Source organism: Myotis davidii, unplaced genomic scaffold (genome assembly GCF_000327345.1).
Source record: "Myotis davidii unplaced genomic scaffold, ASM32734v1 scaffold958, whole genome shotgun sequence".
NCBI lineage: Eukaryota > Metazoa > Chordata > Mammalia > Chiroptera > Vespertilionidae > Myotis > Myotis davidii.
Genome location: NW_006289714.1, coordinates 1,095,935 through 1,101,934, shown reverse-complemented (window position 1 = coordinate 1,101,934; position 6,000 = coordinate 1,095,935).

The following is a 6,000-nucleotide window of genomic DNA, read 5'->3' as shown; positions in this document are numbered from 1 at the left end:
GAGGGGGGAAAGGGCGTTGGGGTGGGGAGTGGGGGTACACCTCTGGGATTGGATATAAAGCAAAATGATAGATGCATACTTCTTTTTAAAAGAATATATATTTTTATTGATTGCAGAGAGGGAGGGAGAGAGAAACATCATTGATGAGGGAGAAGCGTGGATCGGCGGCCTCCTGCATGCCCCATAGTGGGGCCCCAAGAGACAGCCGATCCATGATTCTCTCTCATCGTGGATGTTTCTAGCTCTCTCTCTCCCTCTCCCTTCCTCTCTGAAATCAATAAAAATATGCATTTTTTTTAAAAAAAAAAAAAAAAGCACTGGGCTTCAGTTTGCACTATTTTTGCCATCTCTTCTTGGTAAATTGTGAGGCAGGGTTTACGCAATTGTGCTGCAATCCTCTTTAGCTACAATTTTAAGCTATTTTTCCAAACAAAACTTTAGTTGATTCCCAATATGCCAAATAAACTAAAGCAGGATTTTAAACATGAATTTACTTTATAGTTTAAAATGTATGAAGCTTACTTATTCAACAAGAAAGAAATAATGAAAACGGATGATGGTTCTAATCTAGGCCAAAGACTGAATATTCACCTTATTTTGGTGTTTTGATGGGCCCACATTCAAAGCAGTGCAGTAAGTCCGCAGTGTCGTCAATTGCTTCTTGGAGACTGTGACTAAGCAAAATGACGTACAACAAAACCAATTTTACCAAGGGCTGCTGAATATAAAGAAGAGTGAAGTTCCTACAGTATATGTTTGGTCCCAAAACATCAGTAAACGTCTAAGTAAAGTTCCCAAATACTTCTAATATTAAACACATTGAAATAAATGTGAGCTATACATACCTTTAAGGAAGATGAATAGAAACAAGTGAGATAATTATTTCCCGGCTCAACGTTGCAGCTCAGGGAGCCTTTGCCAGTGGCTATGGGCACCAGGCAAGACCCACCTGGACAGAACGCCCTTCCATCACAGGGCACTCGTACAAACGCACACTCACCCACCTGGGACGACGTAGACATGCCGTTCCCCTCACGCGCACATCTCTGGGATGTGTGGGGAACCGGAGTTTCTGGGAACCATCCACGCAGACATTGGGAGAACATGCCAACCCCACACAGACAGTGGCTCCTAGTCAGGAGCTGAATTTTTTTCTCATCAACATTATAGCCAAACGATGTTATTCAAGGACCTTCTGTATAAGAAAATATCTAAAATATCTATAACATAGAATTTGAGAGAAAACATTCCTAACCTGCTTTGATGATGCTCTACTTAGCTATGAGACCAAAAAAAAAAAAAAAATTACACCTGAGTAATTAGATTCTAACCATGAAGATAAAGATTGATCTATATAAGACACTTTAAAAGCTATTGTTCTAGAACTGTGCCCTTTTTTGTTGTTGTTGCCGAATTCCATTTTGCTAGGCAATCTCTAATGCTATTATGTGGAGTTTGTCATAAATAAGAGAATTTTTTTCAACTCACTTCTATGAGAATTCAGATCTTTGTTTAACATGCTTCGTTTAGCTGTAGTTTAACAATGCCTTTTCTATTTCTATTACCCTAGTTCTAACCATCTTCTAAAATTGTAATACTGAGATACACTTAAAAACAAATCATTTGAGAGAACATCTCCCAAAATCCCACCCTGCTACTTAGTACTTTAGTGAACAAGACACGTGACTCAAAAAGATGCTGCTGATGAACAATAAGGTGAGCTGAGCCGGGCTGCAGCAGCTCCAGGGATGGAGGAGAAAGCAGAGAAAAAGCCAGGAGCACCCTCCCTTCCCAGCATGCTCTCCTCTCCCGGTTACCACATCTTGGCCTCTCCTCTCTAGCTTTTAAAATAAAATTTAAAAAGAAACGTAGGTGAGAAGAGGGAAAGTGTCAAGAATCCAGCCTTTCCTCCGGGCCGGTTCTGGGTGATCTCCTAAACTAACGCCTGAGAATTCTCTGTAAAAGATGAAGGCTTTCTTCTCTTCCCCATTTACAAAGCCTACGATGTACCCGCCTGCAGATGGTCTTTAGGGACACTGTGAATACGGTGACAGAATATAGTTTGCTTCCGCCGTAAATGCGTTTCCAAACTCTAAAACCAGACTCCTGGCGGAGCCCTGTCAGCGCGCCCCTCCCCCTGAGCATAAAGGGTAGGTTCCTTTCGGGTGGCAGTGATGCGTCTGCGCAGTGTTATTTCCAGGGAGACAGGGCAGCATTTGCTGCTATGCAGACTGAATAATGTTGGAAGCCAACATCATGTCACATTTTGTGTGCACTTTCCAAAGATCAATCCAAGCGTTACAAATGGGACACAGACCGCCATTGTCCCGGGGACACTTTAATAACCCACACCTACAATATTCAACCTGTTGTTTGCATAGGGACAACGTCGGGACACAAAAACCCACCAGAACGACTTGGGGGACGGAGCCGTGGCGAGGCAGAGACCCAGGCGCCAGGGCACCTCCACCTTTCATCTTTCGTGGCAAATGAGTCTGTTTGGAGTTTATTTATGCCTGAGGATGGGGGTCGCGCCACTTGCTCGCTTCAAAGCGCTTCGGAGAGCCTGCCTTAAATCTGCCGCGCTAAGTCACTTTCTTCCTCCCGTTGCACTTTGCAGCAGGCCTGCCAACTCGCAGATAATTTTTGTTTTGTTTTGCATAATGCAGCTCAAATTAAATAACATGGCCACATGCCCTCGGGACTTAAATGGTGCCTGGCCACTTCTCCCATCCCCCTCCTCGCCTTCCAGGCCCTGGCATCTGTTGTGCACCTAGGGTATTCTTGGAGAGTGGAGGACTCAGGAGGAACCTCAGGATGCGAACATTGCGGGAGGAAGATCAGAATAATTTTCATGCTCCCCAGTTCCTCATTGTTCAGTACTCCCATAAAACATTTCGTTATTACTATCGCCTTATTTACTTTGGGAAACAAAATCTAATGGCCTAGTTAGATCAGCACTGATCACTAAGTTCCACAATGAGTTTAAAATATCACTAACATTTCTCATGTAAGAAGACTTTTTTTTAGTATAGAGATTCAAATATTTAAGAATACAATGAGCAGAATCATAAATACTTAGGAGACATTTAATCCAAAGTATTTTGAACAGTACTAAAGATAATTTTTCTCATAATGCATTGTTATCTTAGAATACAGTAGCATGTCTGTAAAAGAAGGAAAATTTCAAAAATGAGAGAAATTTTTGAAGAAAAATACTTTGGGGAAATCATAATAAGGCTAAAAGGTTTACAGGAACATCATGAAGGAAAGGATTGTGCGTTATTATATAATATGTATCAAAAGGAAATTATGTACGATTCCTTAATTTCCACTTTAATGACAGGTTTCCATATGTGAAAAATTACAAGAGACAGGAGAAATAAACTGAAAGCTAACACTGTACATTTTGCCAAAAAACATACTCCTGCCATTTAAACTTAAACTTGGCACTTATTTAAATAAGTATCAATAAATCCCTAATAATATAACATTTCAAATTTACCTTTAGAGCTTAATATAATTTTTAGTTAAAATTATTGTATTTCTTTATAATGTTTTCATTATCATTCTTAAAACCAGCAGAGTGATAAAGGTTTCTTCCTCTGTAAATATTACTAATCTTGGGATATGAACATCTGATTTACATAGGAATATGCACATGATGCAGTTAAGAGTCTTAAAAGCAAGTATATTAACAGCACATAGTTCATGGGAAACCCGGGTGCATGTTACTTTGACTTCCTAAGCTTAGTTTGAGGCAGTGATTGACAGCTGGAAGGGAGAAGAGGCCAGGGTGTATGTGGAAGGATCCAAGTTTGTTCTCTCTCAGGGGCTCCCAAGACTGAAATAAAGGTGTCGCCTAAGCCACATTCCTTTCTGGAGCCGGAGGTCTTCCAAGTTGACTTGTTGGAGGAACCCAGTTCCTTGCAGTTGTAGGTAGGAGGCCTCTGTTCTCTCGCTGGTTATTATTGGCCAAGGCCACTCTCAGCTCCCACAAGCTGCCCACAGCTCCTTTCCGCTCGGCCATTTCCATAGCTCTCTCAGGCTTCCAATCTCTCCAACCTCTGGTGGGGCCTGGTCCCTTGTAAGGGCTCACCTGACTAGACCAGGTCCAACCAGATCATCTGATTTTTGCTTAACTAAAATTTAAGTGATTTAGTAACCCAAGCTTGGGGGTGATAGTTCATCATATTCACAGGTCCTGCCTACACTCAAGGGAGGGGGGATTGCCGAGAACTCGTACAGCCGGTGGGAATTTCCAGGGCCCTCTTAGCATTCTACCTACCACACAGAATTACAGACAAGGAAACCTTCCTGAAGGACAGGAAGTAAGAGAGGGGGAAGGGAGGCCAGAAAAGGCTGCCCTGGAGACTTGCAGGGCAAAGATCGAGCCTTCGTGGGAATGCACTTCAAAGGGTACTGCGTTGCTATTCAAACTCAATGTTATTCATCATTATTAATAGAGTAATTATTAGTAATAATTATGTAATATTATAATTCCATCTGTATGTCGTCCAAGTACATCCTGATTTTCATAACAAAATACATTGCTACTCCTAATGCATATTTTAAATAGAACATCTTTCGCTAGAAGCTCTGGTTTAGTTCCTCCAGGACAGGAAACTGGGGGTGTGTATGAGCTGTGAGCCCTGCGAAGAAATGTCTCAATAGCCACCGGTGGGAAGATGTGGAGGCGGTTCGTCCTTGGAAAGATGCATAAAAGCCCCTTACAAAGTAACAGTTATAATTTCATCTTGATGGTGACTAGGTTCAAAACCACTTATGCACTTGGGGTGGGTTGCTTTTGAAGTACAAATTCATGTTCCGCTTTCTGCAGTTCTCCCTCTTTCCCGACTTCAACCAGGCACGGAGCTGCTTCTCGGCTCTCTGCCTGGGAATTTGGCAAAGTGGAAAGGAGAGCTTGCAGGGGTACCTCCTGCCTTTGGTGCAAACTCAAAGTTAGCAGAGAGGTGATGTCAGGAGACCTGGAGAGGCAACGCTGCCAGAGTTACTCTGAGAGCATTAAGAAGGAAGGGGGACAAAAATTTCCCCCCAAAAAAGGGGGAGCAGTGGGTTGGGGAGAGGGAGCTGTCAGTGAAAGGGGATCTTGAGAGGCAGCAGTCTATCCCAAATAATCCCAACTGCAAAAGAGGAACAGAAGCAGCAAAGCCTTTGGACTTGACAGGCACATTCCCCTCTGCCTGGGACGTGCGTGTCTCGTTAGAAAAACCAGTGTGCACCCAGGCCCCCAGGAACTTCCTGGACATGGTGGCAGTGTTCGAGGTCCCAGGACCTTGGCACAAACTCCACTAGAAAGCACTTATGGGGGAGACAGTGAGGAACCTCCCTAATGACTGTGATTGAATTCACAGGGTCGAGTTTAAATTACACATGAGCCCTAACCTGTTTGGCTCAGTGGATAGAGCAGACTGAAGGGTCCCAGGTTCAATTCCGGTCAAGGGCATGTACCTTGGTTGCAGGCACATTCCCAGTAGGAGGCGTGCAGGAGGCAGCTGATTGATGTTTTTCTCTCATCGATGTTTCTAACTGTCCCTCTCCCTTCCTCTCTGTAAAAAAATAAAATAAAATATATTTTTAAAAATAAATAAATAAATTACACATGAGTTTGTAGAGTCAGTGATGGCGAACCTATGACACGCGTGTCAGAGGTGACACGCAAACTCATTTTTTTTGTTGATTTTTCTTTGTTAAATGGCATTTAAATATGTAAAATAAATATCAAAAATATAAGTCTTTGTTTTACTATGGTTGCAAATATCAAAAAATTTCTATATGTGACACGGCTCCAGAGTTAAGTTAGGGTTTTACAAAATGCTGACACGCCGAGCTCAAAAGGTTCGCCATCACTGTAATGTAGACCATGCATTGTGCACATGACATTGACTCCTCATGTAGCAGGTGCAGTGGGAAACTGCAACAAATTCTGTCCTCATTCAGGAAGCAGAATTGTTCTTAAGTCACTGACAACATAGTATA